This window comes from Phascolarctos cinereus, unplaced genomic scaffold, assembly GCF_003287225.1.
Source record: "Phascolarctos cinereus isolate Bilbo 61053 unplaced genomic scaffold, phaCin_HiC Scaffold_8;HRSCAF=390, whole genome shotgun sequence".
NCBI classification, from domain to species: domain Eukaryota; kingdom Metazoa; phylum Chordata; class Mammalia; order Diprotodontia; family Phascolarctidae; genus Phascolarctos; species Phascolarctos cinereus.
The window spans coordinates 77,876,108-77,892,857 of record NW_027556291.1 but is presented as its reverse complement, the minus strand read 5'-3'; the positions used below and the strand labels follow the sequence as shown (position 1 = coordinate 77,892,857).

Sequence of the window (16,750 nt, the reverse complement as noted above, 5' to 3'; positions counted from 1 at the left end):
TGAGTTCAAATCTGGCCTCAGACCAAACACTTGACACTTACTAGCTGTGTGACCCTGGGCAAGTCACTCAACCCCAACTGCCTAAAAAAAAATAGTTTCTGTAATTTCGACCATTCATTAGTCAGGATATCATAATTGTCACTTTTTAATCTTGTGTCTTTTTTCTTTGTTGTTGTTAAATAGTTGTTTATTGGACAAAGTGGTCTGAGGAGGGGTTACTAGATTCACCAGAGAGCAACAACACCACACAAGTTAGGAGTGATGGGAAAGGTCAGCACATGGCTCTGGGATCTCAGCCTTTTCCTGGACTGTGAGGGTTGGCCTGGAGTGTTAGGGCATACCAAGGTGGAAGGCCTTGACTTATTTAGTAGGCATGGTTAGAGACAAAGAGAGACTCACTGGCTGCCCCTTCTGACTTTCCACTTGGAGTATACTTGCCTTGAGCAGCTTGGCTATTCTCAGTGGCCCGCTTAATATATTCCTCTTGGGCAGACTGGACGTTTTCCTTCTTTCCACCCCAGGTCTTGAGGGCAGATGCCTGCAAAGCTTGGCCGTAATAAAAGGTCAGAGTCCATGGCATGTGCAAGGGGCAGGTGTTGATGACATTGACGTTGACGGAGGCATCTTCTTCACTCTGACCCCCAGATAGGAAGGTGACAACAGTGATTGCAAGAGGCACAGTCCGGTGAAGGACAATGACCGTGGCCATTGCGATCTCATGTGAATACTTCTGGGTACAGGGGTGACACGTGTTAGACTTCAGCAAGGTCCCTGCCAGATAGACATGGTGGCCACTCAGAGCTTTGTAGACAGCAGTCAGTCCCTTCTCAGTGACATACTGATGACACTTCAGATCATGTTCTCCATCAGGGAGGATCTCTGGCTCCACAATGGGAACAATGCCATTCTGCTGGCATATCAGGCCAGCACATTGGCATTCTCCATGAGAGCAAGTGGGGAAGGTGTATTATCCCCAATCTTCAGTAAACAGTACCACTTGGCAGTCAACTCCATTGTTCTTCTACTAGGCACAGCGCTCACTCAGCCCTTCCAGACCTTGGTCCCTACCAGGGACACTATACCTTTGTCCACCTTGATGCCCACAATGCCACCTTTTGCCTTTATGACATTGGGGAAGGGATGACTACCATTGGCTTTCTGGTAAAGTGTCTCATGGAAAAAGAAAACACCTCCAATACAGGAGTTCACTTGATCGTCTTTTGTCAGAAGTAACTGCCTATAAAGGTGATTTTCCTCTGTGTTCTCAGTTCCAATGGACTGCAGTGGCTTTGCAGTGCTACCAGTGGACTCATCTGCTGCCAAGATTCTATTGCCCGGAGCAATAATTTGATGAGCTATATCAGACAGTTCTTTCTTTTGCTCTGTTGTCAACGCTGGGTATTGGAAAGGCATGTTTTCCTTAGCTGTGCTGGTGGTTTCCGGCAGAAAGCAGACTGCTTATGGTCGAGAACTGAGCTTCTGCCAATCCTGTCTTTTGCTTTTCTTCCTTTTATTAGTTACTATTTTTATTGAATTAAAGTTTACTAATAATGTGTATGTTGTAAAAGAGGTATTTTTATTAATGTTTCCATTTAAACTTAAAAGATTGCTAAGTCTTTCAGAAGTAGCTTTTCCAGTGATTTAGTTCTGTATTTTCTTTTTTATCTTTCATGTTTAACCAGTTGTGTGAGAGCAACATTAAAGTGTGCAGTTATGATACTAAAAACATCCTATGGAAAGTTAGCTTACATTTCCTTTATGAATTTCATCATTATTATTGTTTCATTGACTATAGTCTTTTTAATCATAATGTAGTTTCCCTATTTAAGAGGACTGATTAATTCATCTTTTTCTGGTCTCCTGGGCAGACCGGCTAAACTAGGTTGAAGGGTCCCAAAACCATCACTGAGTTAAGGGGATGTCTACCCCAAGCATGTGAAGACTCCCCCTGGTAAAATGAATGGATGAGAACAATTTGTTACAACAGCTATGAAGGTGGCCGACATAGTGCTTAGAGCTTGATCAAACATCAACGTCATATATTGCATCCTGGGCCATTGCCAGTCATCTTGACTTTGATGACTTTGTGTAATCTTGCCTCTACTTCACAGGCGAGTCAGAACATCACCCCGTGATGTCATTGGTCCTCTTTTAAAAGGAAGGACAAACAACACTTAAAATTTATACTTCTTTACATATAAATATATGTCACCCACGACTAAGTGTTGCATCAAACAGAGGAGTGTGCAATGAAGAAATGTAGGCCAGGCGCGTCAGTGAAAGACTGAGCCATTTATTATTCTGAGGGTCCAGTTTTAATAGTGAAAGCTAACAATCACCCCCAAGGCGTTCCCACCATTCTTACATGACTAATCCCAGCCCTTATGCGCATCCTTAATTGTTCACACCTGCTTGCCATCCAGGTTCAAGGGTCAGTGTTCTAACAACTCCCAGGCAAGGGATATTGGTGAGCCAAATGTTCTAAATAAGTGAGCCCTTTAAGGGTAGGAAAGGGAAAGAGTCAAGCTCTGACCTAAATTCCTTATCCCACATTAGACTCTTCAGCTCTGGCCCTCAACAAACATATTTTAATTCTTGCTTTGATTTATAGTATTGCAGCTCCTGATTTTTTGAAAGCACCAGATACACCATACCTTATTGCTGTTTTTCCATGATTTCTGAGAGCCCATGGAATTTTTTTTTACTTTGGGAATTTTGGTTTAGTTGCCTTCATTGTTTATTCTGTTCCGATCTCTTTTAGAATTTTGTTCATTTCTGCTCCTGTCTTTGAGGCTCTGCTGCTTACATGTGAGGTGGGTTTGCACTGAAATTTTTGGTATGGGATTTTAGTCTTTCAGTCTTTCTCATGTTTCCAGTAGCTTTATATCTTCTTTCCTTCCTCACTTTTTGACCACTCTCTTTTAAAGAGTTGTGCAGACTTCTGGGAACGGTGCCTTCAGCCTCCTTAAATTGGGAAGGCTGAGCTCCAATCTGCGATACCTACTAATGGTAAATTCAAATGCTGTCCCTGAACACCTTTTCCTATTCCCTTGTCCTGATACTTCCTGTCCTTTGAGTATTGGTATATATTGTATATATAGTGTATATATAGTGTGTATACATATGTGATATATATAGTATATTGAGAATTAAGTAGACTTAATTCACTGGCATCTTCAAGAACTCATGGTAACTTCATATCAAGATACGCAGTATTGCCATTTTTGTTATGTTGGCCTGGACTACTCCTAAGTTGTTAACAGTTTCTCCAGTTATTGAGATGTCTTTATTTGTGTGAAATGTTTTGTTAATTGTATTCATATAGTTCCTGAAATGAGGAACAGCCAGGAAGCAGGTGACTGTTGCAGAGTAGTTGGAAGGGAATAAAGAATAAAAAGGCTGGAGCAGCTAGGTGGCACAGTGAATAGAGCTTTGGCCTTGGAGTCAGGAAGACCCGAGTTCAAATGTGGCCTCAGACACTTGACACGTACTAATTGTGTGATCCTGGGCAAGTCACTTCACCCTGATTGCTTCTCCAAAAAAGGAGAAAAAAAAAAGAATAAAAAGATTGATAAACGTAGGAAGGGGCCAGATTGCGAATAGCTTTGAAATTCAAACAAAATATTTTATGTTTAATCCTAGAGCCTCTACAATTTATTGAGGTGGAGAAAAGGTAATAAGATTTAGACCCGAGTCTCTTCATTTGACTAACCATACCCAGTTTCTTCGACTAGTCCTCATGTGGCATGATCTCAAAGCTTTTCACTCTTTTGGTTCTCATTTCCTCAACATTTACCAACTTGCCAATACCTTTCCTAAGATGTAGTACCTGATACTGGACACAGTATTTTAATCAAAGTTTCAGTAGATGGCATTTGCATTTTTTTTCACCTGCTCTTGCCCTAGTGCCTATCCACTCAGCTTCTGCCCTGATCCTCCTTTACCATCACATGTGAGGCTTGAAACTTTGGTATTATCCTCTAGATTTCCCAGTTACATTCACCTTATACAGCAAATTTTCTGCCAAATGTTCCCTTTTTATATTTTAATATCACCTTGTTTCTAATAATAGCCCACAATTTTTACTCCTTTCTCAGGTCTCTCCCCATCCTAAATATTTGCTAAAAACCTAATGGAATGTGTTTGTCTTTGCCTCTTTCCTCTGTAATTAACCTTCCCTTTACACTCTGTACATGGTTATTTGTCTGTCTGGCTTCCCCATTCAAATGTGAGTTCCTTGAGAAATGGGATGCAATTTTTTCATTACACTCTTAGTAAATTATCCACATAGATAAAATCAGCCCAAGTTAACTTCACAGAATTAGTAATTGTTTCTAAGGCCTAACTCCTCAGATTTTTTACACCTTTTCTATTAATTCATTAATGCTCGGTAACCATTATATTAAATTCTTTAAGCTATTAATACAATAACACCATTAACCATACAAACAAGGAAAGTGTGCTTGTATCTGTATCCCACAATCTTAGAGGCCAGAAGCATCACTAGTTTGAGATGAGACAATTTTAAATCGAATCTCTGACATTAACTCTCTGAAATTCAGTTTGTCCATCTTTAAAATGAGGGCATTTAGACTCTAGAGAATGGAAGGAATAATCAGAGTAGAAACTTGAGAAGAAAATAGTCTTACTGTGTTTTCTTTCCTGTTGCTGCAGTACTGTAAATGCCAAACACAGTGCTTGACACATAATGGGTACTTAAAAAAACAATTTTGATTAACTTTAACCAATCATTTCCTATTATCTACTTCTTTATCACACTTCAGCTACACACAAAGATGATCATACCCTTGACTTTGCCATTGCACAGAAATTTTCCATTTCCATGTTCAATTAATTAAATATTTATTAATTGGATTAAAGAAAGGAAATTCTCTTTAAACTATTGCTTTCACCTCCCACATTGTGAATCTAAACATAGTAGAGAGGGGTCATGAAGAGTTTAGCACGATTAATAGGACTAAATAACAACAAATCCCATCACATTAATGTAACAGTTTGTCCCACTACACAGTCAGCTGCTTGGCAGTGGATAGAGCCCCAGGGCTGGAGTCAGAAGGAACTGAGTTCTAATGTTTTCTCAGACACTTCCTAGCAGTGTGATCCTGAGCAAGTAACTTAACCCTGTTTGACTCAGTTTCCTCATCTGTTAATGAGCTGGTGAAGGAAATGGCAAACCACTCTACTATGTCTGCCAAGAAAACCCCAAATGGGATCACAAAGAATCAGACACAACTGAAAAACAACTGAATAATAGCAAAATTATTTGTGGATTAATTCACAGCTCTACCAACAATGCCTTAGTGCTTTCCAACAACTCTTCCAGCATTTGTCATGTTTTTTTTTTGTTTATTTCATTGGTATGAATTAGAGCCCCAGAAATGTTTGAATATGCATTTCTCTAACCATTTCTGATTTAGACCATTTCTCATAAGAGTATTGATAGCTTTGATTTCTTATTCTGAAAATTGCCTATTCACTTTCTTCAACCATTTGTCAATGAGGGAATAGCACTTATTCTTGTAAATTTGACACAGTTCCCTACATACCTAAGAAATGAAACCTTTATCAAGGAACTTAATACAAAATTTTGTTCACTAGTTTTCTGCTTTTCTTTTTCAAATTTTAACAGTTTTGTTTGTTCAAAAACTTTTTATGTAATCAAAATAGTCCATTTTATTTTATTTCTTGATTAGTCATGAATTCTCCCTTTATCCATAAATGTGACAAGCAATTTTTTCCACGCTTCACTAATTTGTTAATTATGTCACCCTTGAGTTCATTGAGTTCATAAAGGCAATTGAGTAACTTAGTGGATAGACCTGGAATCAAGAAAACTTGAGTTTAACTCTATCCTTAGATATATTCTAGCTATGTGACCCTTGGTATGGCACTTCATCACTTTTTTCCTCAATTTCCTCCCTTGTAAAATGGGAGCAGTAATGCTACAAGAGTAGGAGGAGGCTCACATGAAACAATTGTAAAGTGCTTTCAGCTCTGTATAAATGTTAGCTACTATTTGGTGTGTGATATTGGTTTATACATAGTTTCTTCCAGACTACTTCCCAATATTCCCTATAGTTTTTGTTGAATGGTGATTTCTTGCCCCAATAGCTGGTATCTCTGGGTTGATTAAAAACTGGGTTGTTTTGTTTATTTTACATATTTAGGGCATGATCTCTTGCATTGATCGACATCATGAAGAACAAAATTGTTTTGATTATTATAACTAGTTTGAAATCTACCCCCTCTTCCTTCCCGTTGTTGTTTTGTTTTATAAGTCCTTTGAAGTACTTGACCTTATATTCCTGTAGTTGAATTTTACTATGATATTTTTTCTAGCTCTATAAAGGAACTCTCTGAAAGTTTGATGATATGACACTAAATAAGTAAATTAGTTTAGGTATTATTGTCACTTTTATCACATTGACAGCTTCCTCATGGGCAATTAACATATTTCCAGTTATTTAGAACTGCCTTAATCAATATGGAGAATATTTTATAATGCTGTTTATATAGTTTCCGTATCTGTCTTCCTGGCAATTAGATGTCTAAGTATTTTACATTGTATTTTATAAATTTTTATAAATCTCTCTGTATGTGATTTATATACATATGTTATATTTCTTCTTATAGGTTTTTTCTTAATATACAGAAATGTTCATAGTCTATGTGGGTTTATTAAAAAAACTGAAATTTTGCTGAAGTTGTAAATTGTATTGAAATTTTTTTAGTTGACTATCCATAGTTCTTCAAACCATTGTATTATTTACAAAAAGTACTATTTTTGTTTCTTCTTTGCCTATGCTTATTCTCTCAATTTCTTTTTCTTGTTTTATTGCTATATCTAGCATTGTTAGTAGTCTTAAACAGCAATAGTAGTAATAATGAACATCCTTTGCTTCACCTCTTTACAGATAATGCTTGTTTTTAGTTTTAGATAGATATTACTTATCCTTTTAAGGAAAGTTTTATTTATTCCACAACTTTCTAGTATTTTAGCAGGAATGGTTATTATATTTTGTCAAAAACTTTTTCTTCCTCTTTTAAAATAATTTTCTCTGCATCCTTTTTATGTTTGTTTTGCTTCTGATTACTGTCTTTCTTATGTAATTTACATCTTATCCCGCCTCTTCATTTTCCCTTAGCTTTTTTCCTCATATTTCCTTACTGGATAAGACAGCCCATCTGTGCATATATGTATTTCCTCCTTTAATGATTGAGGTTCAAGTGTCATCCTCTCCTTCCCTCTGCAGAGTCCTTGTTCTATAAAGGGTTGTGAAATAATTTTTCCTATTTTCTCTTCACCCTTCTCATATTGCATTCTTCTTCACCACTCATTCCATTTTTCTCTTGAGATCATGACAGAGTTACACCAGGTTGTCTTTCCAATCTAGAGAGACTTGTATGAACTGATGCAAAGTGAGCACAACCAGGAGAACGTCATACACAGAAACAGTCATATGATGCCATGACTAACTTTGATAGACTTAGCTTTTCTCAGCAATGCAAGGATCTGAGACAACTCAACTCCAAAAGTCTCATGATAGAAAATACTGTCCATAGAAAGTACTGTGGCATCTGAATGCAGATGGAAGCATACTTTTTTTTTCTTTCTCATAGTTTTTCACTTTTGTTATAATTCTTCTTTCACAATATGACTGATGTGGAAATATATTTAATATGATTGTATAACCTGTATCGGATTGGTTGCCCTCTTGTGGAGGGGGCAGAGAGGGAAGGGAAAAAAAAATTTGGAACTCAAAATCTTATAACAGTGCATGTTAGATTTGTTAATAGCTTTTTTGTATCTATTAACATAATCATATATTTTTTGTTAACTTTGTTACCAATGTCATTTATGTTAATAGTGTTTTGTTTTGTTTTTGATATTGAACTCTACATTAAGTCTCACATTCGTGGTATATTAATCCTGTGTGGTCATGTAATTTTAGTGATATGTTTTTGTAGTTTCCACGCCAGTGTTTTCTTTAAATTCTTGCATAAATTTCTTTTTTCTAAGATTCATATTGTCAAACTCTGAAATACTGCAGTTTAAGAAACTAGAACCTCTCCCAGACAAAGTAGGAAATTTATGAATTCAACTTTAAATTAGAAGTGTTTCATCTGAAATCATTTAGATAATAATAAAATTGTCATCTGTTAATACTCAGGATGTATAACTTACATTTCTGAGCCAACTATTCACTATGTGTAATCTAATATTCACTGTATTCATGTAAAACTCCAGAATGTAGTATTTGTGTTGCTTGTCCAAGTTAACCAACGTTCAACCAGCTTGTGTCTCCATCATTTCCAGTGGTAGTTGCTCCCTTTGACTTACTCAGTGGACTAAAGCTTCTTCTAGAACTTAAAAATCCTCTTGGCAGGCTGTATCTGAAGCCCACCTGGAATGGCCAGATGCACTTTCCTTTCCTTTCTCCTATCTACAGAGCAGACCACAGGGAGAATTTTAAAACCTATCATGTATTTCTTCAGACTTTCTTCAGGACACATGTACATGTGGTGAATTTCACCTCCAACAACTCTACTGAATATGTGAAAACTTAATCTGTTAATGAATACTGTATGAATTTGAACCAACACTGTTAAACATGAACAGAATAAATATATCTTACCCTAACATATGACTAATGAAGTTTTGCTATTTGAGGCAGAAAATTTAGGATTATAATTTGATATACTTCTCAGTTTTGATTTCAGATTTTAGTGTCTGACCTCTCCTAAGGGAAAATATCAATTGCTCATGGATATGCAGAGCCAATATTAAAAATGACAACCCTACCTAGATTAATTTACTAATTCACTGCCATAGCAATCAAAGTATTAAAAATTATTTCATAACTAAAGAAAAAAATCACAAAAAATTCATTTGAAAGAACAGAAGTTCAAGTATATCAAAGAAATTAATAAAATAGAGACTCAGGCTTCCAGAAGCCAAGATGACAGAGTAAGAAGTAAGTCACTCTCACTCTCCCTTACTCATCTCTGAACGTCCAAAAAATATTGCCTCAGGAAAAACCCTGAAACACCTGAGCCAGAAGAAAGATGGGGTGTGGTAGTCTTGTAGTTCAGCAAGCTTGGGTGATTAATGGGAAAGGCCCCTCTAGCTCTGGGGGAGGGGGAGCACTACAGGAAGGGAAATGTCCTAGTAAGCCAGTGGCAAGCCTGACCTCAGCATACCAGGGGAAGATCCTGAGCCCCAAAGTGGTGGAGCAGGCAACCACCAACACCAGGACCCTGAAAGTGCCTCATAGAGGCAGGGGAGCCAGTAGACAGCAGCGTGGAAAGCCACCATGTGCAAAGGTGTTCTTCAGCCACAAAATCTCCTGGTGATTCAGTACAACTCTGGGAAGCACAACACCAGGGGGCAAAGCTGCAAGCTGACTCCTCCAGCAGCCAAACATTTGAGTGCAAAGCTGGGTGAGCAGGAACCAAACATTCCAGGACAAGGGCTGGGTAACCATGAGTCAAAAATTCAAGTGCAAGGCCCTGGTGACCAGGCATCTCCTGGGTCCAGATTCCCCACCCTGATCTTAGAGCTCCTGTGTTGCTGATTCCAGCCCAACACCAGGTAAGCTGCCAGAACCCTACAGCCTCCAACTGCCAGCACCTGAGGCCCCAGCACACAAAGCCAGTGACCAGGTCTGGGCTCCTAGCACAAAAATCTTGGGTCAGTGCCCCTTGCACTCCAGCAGGAGAGCTCAACTTTTTTTAAAACTCAGGAAATAGGCACACACCATGAGCAAAGAGCAGAAAGGGGCAATGACCACAGATTGTTATTATGGGAACAGGGAAGATCAAGGCAGAAATTCAGAAAAGGACAACATTGTCAATATACCCACATCTGAATCCTCAAAGGGCAATATAAATTGATCTCAAGCACAGAGCTCCTTTGTGGAAGAGTTCAAGTAGGATTTTAAAAGTCAAATAAGAGAGGCAGATGAAAATTGGGAAAAGAAATGAGAAGTATAGAAGAGAGTGAATAGCTTGGAAAAGGAAGGACAAAAATTGACTGTAGAAAACAAGTCCTTAAAAGTACAATTGGCCAAATGCAAAAAAAATGCACTGAAGAAAACAACTCCTTAAAAAGTAGAATTCACCAAATGGAAAAGGAGGCACAAAATCTCACCAAAGAGAAGAACTCCTTGAAAAGCATAATGGGCCAAATGGAAAAGGAGGTGCAAAATCTAATACAGGAAAACAATTCATTAAAAATTGAGTTTAGGCAATTGGAAGCTAATGACTCTATGAGAAATGAAGAATCAGTCAAACAGAAACAAAAGAATAAAAAGAAAAATAGAAGAAAACATGAAATACTTCGTTGCTAAAACAACTGACCTGGAAAATAGATGCAGGACAGACAATTGAAAAAATTATTGGTCTACCTGAAAACCATAATGCAAAGAGAAAGAGCCTGGATAGCATCTTTCAGGAAATCATCAAGGAAAACTACCCTGAGGTCCTAGAACTAGAGGTTAAAAGTCATTGAAAGAATCTACCCATCCCTCTTGAAAGAGATCCCAAAGTGAAAACACCAAGGAATATTGTAGCCAAATTCCAAAATTATGAGTTCAAAGAGAAAATACTGCAACCAGGTTGAAAGATACAATTTAAATATTATGGAATCACAGCCAGGATTACTCAGGACCTTGTGGCTTTGACATAAAAAGATTGGAGGGCATGGAATATGATATTCCATAAGGCAAAGGAGCTTGGCTTAAATCAAGGATCTCCTACCCAGTGAAACTGAACATAATCTTTCAGGGGAGAAGATGGATATTCAGTGAAATAGGGGACTTCCAAACCTTCCTGATGGAAAGACCAGGGCTCAACAGAAAATTTGATCTTCAAATACAAGACTCAAGAGAGGCACGAAGAAGTAAACAGGAAAACAAAAGTTATTAATAAGGGCAAACTGTTTACATCCCTATAAAGAAGACAACACTTGTAACTCTTGGAATCTGTATCGTTATTATGATATTTAAAAGGGTTGTACATAAGGGCAGCTAAGTGACACAGTGGATAGAGCTCCTGCCTTGGAGTCAGGAGGAACTGAGTTTTAAATTCGGCCTCAGACACTTAACACTTACCAACTGTGTGATCCTGGGCAAGGCACTTAACCCTGATTGCCTCACCCAAAAACCAGCAAAAAAACTGTTTTACATAGACAGAGGGTGTGGGTACAAGTTGACTTTGATGTAATGATAAAAACATCTAATTAAGTTGTGAAAAGAAATTATACTAAAAGAAGAAGAAAGAAGAGGCATACAATGGTAAATTGCATCACATGAAAGGGCACAAAAACCTGTTACAGTAGAGGAAAAGAAGGGAGGGAGATGAGCATTGTTTGAACTTTACTCTCATCAGATTTGGTTCAAAGAGGGAATAATATAATCAGGCATAGAAATCTAACTTGCCTTGTAGGAAGTAGGAGGGGAAAGAAAAAATAAAAGAGAGGGGTTGAATAGAAGTGAGGGAAGATGTAGTAAGGGTGAAGTGGAAGAAAAGGGAGGGGGCTAATGCAAGGGAAGACAGACTGAGGAAGTCGGTAGTCAAAAGCAAAACACTAGTGAGGGAAAAGGAGGAAGGAGAGAGCCAAGAGGATATGTATTGGGCACAGTAACAGCAACACTGTAGGATGATCAGCTATGAATGATTTCACTCTTCTCAGCAGCAAAATGGTCTAAGACAGCTGCAAAGGAATCATGAGGAAAAATGCTTGTTTACATCGAGTGAAAGAACTAATGGAGAATGAATACATACCAAAGCGTAATACTTTCACTTTCTTTTTTCATATTTTTTTTTGGTGTGTTTCTAGTAATAGAAGGGAGGGAAGACTGGGGGAGGGAATAATCAGAAGCAAACACTTTTGAGGAGGGACAGGATCAAAGGGAGAGAATAGAATAAATGGGGGATGCGATAGGATGGAAGAAAATACAAACCATTCTCCAACTGATCAATAGTCTAGGGATATGAACAGGGAGCTTTCAGAAGAAGAAATCAAAGCTATCTACAACTGTATGAAAGAGTATTCTAAATCACTAATTTTTAGAGAAATGCAAATGAAAACAACTCTCAGGTAGCACCTCACATCTATCAGAAATGACACATGCTGGCGGAAATGAAAGAAAATAAGCACACTAATGAATTGTTGATGAAGTCATCTGCTGGTCCCACCATTCTTTACAGCAATTTGGAACTATGCCCAGAGGGCTATAAAACAGTGTATACCCTTTGACCCAGAAATACCACTACAAGATCTACATCCAAAAAATTCAAAAGAAAAGGAAAAGGGCATATATGTACAAAAATGTTTATAGCAACTCTTTTTGTGGTAGCAAAGAATTGGAAACTGAGGAGATGCTCCTTAACTGGGGGAATGGGTGAACAAATTGTGGCATATGATTATGATGGAGTACTACTGTGGTATAAGTGATAACCAGAGGGATGACTCAAAAAACATGGCAATAGCCGTATGAACAAAGCGAGGTGACAAGAAACAAGAGATCATTGTGTACAGAAATAGCCATATTATAATGATGATCATCTGTGAAAGACTTAGCTGCTTTGATCAATACAAAGATCAAGATAGTTCCAAAGGACACATGACACAAAAAAGTGTCATCCTCCTTCAGACAGAGAAGCAGTGAACTCTAAATACAAATTGAAGTATGATTTTTCACTTTATTTTTCTAGCTTCTTCATATGGCTACTATGGAAATAGGTTTTGCAGGATTTCACTTTTATGATTGATATATTGCTTGCTTCTCAGTGGTCAGAGGAGGGGTTAGAATATAGAACTCAAAATATAAAACAAATATAATATTAATAATAAGGAATGACTTCATTTTTAAAGTAATAGTTAAAAAAAGGGGGGGGAATAAATGCCCAGACTAGATCTTCTCTAGGGATTTTGACATTTCTGGGGATTGCCATACAGTTTTACCCTCAGGAGAAATTGTGTGGCTTTTCTTGGTTATGTCCTGTTAGAGACACAGCTTGACTCTGTGTGCTAGGAGAACAGAGGGCCAAAGTTGGACAGCTTACCAGCTTGTGTTTGGCTGTAGAAATGTACCAGAAACTGTTTGGAGTCAAGACTGAGCTCCATGTCCTTCCTCCTCAGTGCAGTGGTTCAGATGGTTGGTTCAAATCAGGGATTCCTTAGCTTTTCAAGCCCTTTAATCCTTGGCTTTTCAGTAAACTTCCCATGTTCTTCTTTGCTATGAAATGCAATCCATTCTACTGCATATTCTAAGTATAACTAAAATAAAAAGATCAATTTTCCTGTTCCAAATGTAGACCAAGACTTTTGTAACTTCACTGATGGAATAATATCATTATTTGCTAAATCGTATATGAATTCCCTTGACAAGCTCCTCCTTCTCTCTGGAGGTAAGATGATCTTCCAAGGGCCTCCTCACCTTTAAATCTATGAACTTCCAATTCTGCTTCCCTTCTGTCCCCTACAGGGCTTTGCAGAGGTAGATGTATCATTCATTAAGGAAGGTTTGAGTCTACAGGTACCTGGGACCAGTCCTGTTAAGCCCAATCCCATTCTGAACCACTCTCCTTGCCTGTCCTGATTGACCTCTGAACCTGAGTCCTGGACAGAACCAAGGTTAGATCTGATCTCATGGAGAGGAGGGCCTTCCCTCCAGCACCCCGACTTCCTCCTCCCCAGTGCAGTTCTTGGCCAGGCTTTCCCATGTAGATAAATCCTCTACAACCGAATGTTATTTAAACCGCTTTACTTCTTTCTGCACTCCCTGAAAGGACAGACAGCTGCTGTGTAATGGACAGCACACTGGGGTTGGAATCAGAGGGCATGGATTAGAATCCTGGCTCTGACTTTTTAAGGTTCTAGTAACCTGGGTGACCATGACAATTCACTTGAGCTCTCTGGGCTTCCAGACCCACCTCTGACATGCCTTTCAGCACTGGGTCCCAGGATGGATGCCTATGGACAGGCTGTCCTGATACCCAGACATGATACTTCTAGCCCTCTGTGGTGGGGAGAGGGGAGAGAGGATTGAGAGTGTTTGAAAACTCTCTCTAATTGGGAGGAGGTTGGGAGATCAGGCTGAAATCACTGGGGTCCCTCCACGAGGCAGCTGCCCCAAAGTGGAAGAGGCTGCCTCAGGAGGAAAGGCCTGAGTTCTTTAGCAGTGGCTGGATGCCCATGAGTCCTGAATGTTGTACAGCGGATTGGCACTCAAGCCTGGGTGGCATCTGTAGTCCATTCTACCTCTGGGATTTGGTGATTGGAAGATGCCATGATTCTAGGACAGCAGCCCTGCTAGATGAAGCTCCTCATTGCCTTCCCAGACTTTCCCCCCTCCCCATATGTTTCAACAGCCTGTACTGCCAATCACAGGGATTAATTTCCCCAGCCCCTCCTCCTCTCCAGATTTCAAGCCTTTCCCCAAGGCAGCTCCCTGCTGCTTCTCTCAATCAACCCAGGCAGTTTTCTCTTTCTCTCTTTGAGAGACTTTCAGTTCGACTTTATGCTCCCTTCCCAGCCCTGGTTCACACAGGAGCAGCTTTGTGGGCAGGATTGGTGGGTAGGCTCCTTCACACAAACTTCTTTTACAACAAAATTTAGTATATCTAAACTAATATATAAATACTGATTACTCTTGCCCCAGATAGAGTGGGGTACTCCAGAATCAACCTAGATTTAGATTGGGATAATTTTGGCCATATTAATGAATTGGGGGAAATTACAACCCTTTTTCCTTTCCCAGTAAAAATAACATAATCCCTATCCACCTTTTTTTGTGTTGGTGAATTTGTGCAGAGGGTGAACTTATATAATTAGGGGATGAAATGATCTTAGATATTAGAGCTGGATGGGACCTTAGAAACCAGTGAATCCAGTTTCTCTCTCACTTTGCAGATAAGGAATCTGAGACACAGAGAGATTAAGTGACTTCCCTAGGGTCACACAGCTGTGACCTGTGTGTGGACAGATTTGAACTCAGGTCATCCTGAATTCAAATCCAACACTGTAATCACTACACCAGGCCCCTATTAGAAGCATTGCCCTCTATTCAACTGGCACAATGATGCCTTTAGCATTCTCAAAGAATTGGAGTGAATGAGTTTCTCAGGGCCCTGACAATACAGGTGTCTTAGGAAAAGAGAGTTCCACACTGTGACTTCTTTTTTTCTAACCAGAGAACAGGGAATGTCTGAGCTGAAAAGAGACTTTAACAGAGAATATCTAAGCATAGAGTAGTCTCCACAATGTTAGAGATGGAAGAGCCCCTCAAGCAGAGTCACACCTGCAGAGGCAGTGAGCACACGGGACATGGAATATTAGATCTTGAAGGGACCTTGGAACATAGCATGGTAGAGCTGGAAAGGACGTTAGAGATAATTGAGAACAAATGTCCCATTTTTCAGATGAAGACAGGAAGGGAAAGATAAAGACAAACACAAAGACAGGAAATAACTTTTTCAGGAGATCAGAGTTACAACCCCTCGTCCTAATGACTAGTCTGGGGCTCTTTCTTTAAGAAGGCTTTTGAAGTCAGACATCACAGCCAGCTTGCTCTTCAAGAGGGGTTAAGGCACGAATCATATACAGGAGAAATTAGAAATAAACAAGAGAGCAAAGGCCTTAGAGCTAAGGAGGTCCATCAAAGGCATCTTTGTGCGATGTGGGATTGTACATGGGACCCAAATGTAGTCAGGGATACCAGGAGGCACAGGTGAGGAGAGACAGGAATGCATGGAAGTGGGATAGCCCGTGAAAAAAGCCAATTGGGAGATGGAGTGTCTTGTGCAAGGACCAGCAAAGTGGATGGTGTCACTAGATTAGAGACTATTTGGGGGGACAGTATAGGATGTAGGAAAAATGCAGTGATGGGGTCAGGGTATGATGTACCTAGAATGCCAAACAGAAGATTTTATATTTGATCCTTGAGGTGACAGGGGGCCACTGGAACATGTTGAGTAGAGGGAGTTGATATGGTCAGAACTGTGTGTTTGGAAGATCACTTTGACAACAGAGAGGAGGATGGACTGCAGGAGGCAGAGAGTTGTGGCCAGCAGAAAAAGCAGCATTCCAGGCATGAGGCAATGGATGAGGTGTGTCTTCCCTTAGAATTCTCTAATATAATGACTTGCAGTTTCTTCAGGTGTTTATAGGCAGGCCCTTGTGAAACAGATTAGACAGAGGTCAGGGCTCAGAGTAATGGGTGAATCTTGCAAAAAGAGACATTTACACTTGATATCAGAAACACCCACCCCAGACTGATTAGAAGAATCCCAAAGTGACTTAAATCCTGGGCTGCCTCCTGTCCTTCCCTCAGCTTGCTTTACTTCTTCAGCTAGTCTGGCTTGCCTTCCCTATGAGTGGCAACTGCTTGATAAGTTAGTGGAGTTTGCTGGTCTCTTCTCTGCAGGAGCTGCTTCCCCAACTGATGGCTGTGAGAGTTGGGCTGGAAGCAGGCTGGCTGTTCTGGAGAATGCTGCCAATCCAAGGACTCATGTGTGTTTTTGTGTGTACTGATGACAGTTGGTCAGCACTTGCTGATGGTAGTGATTAGGAAGGTGGGCTCTGCCTTTCCAATGATTTCTCCCCTCCATGATGTCTATGGGGACTGTACGCGATGAAGGTCTAGTATATTTGTGGAGCCTGTTCTATCCAAGTGTCTGGGGCTCAGGACATAGATTTGTCTCCATCTTAATTTCTGGGTCAATG

At 39.5% G+C, this 16,750-nt stretch overlaps 1 pseudogene; it reads right to left on the bottom strand.

Annotated features, from left to right (window-relative positions):
* Positions 1–328: 328 nt before the first annotated feature.
* LOC110203790 (fructose-bisphosphate aldolase A pseudogene) lies at positions 329–1,413 on the bottom strand (annotated as a pseudogene).
* Positions 1,414–16,750: the final 15,337 nt, after the last annotated feature.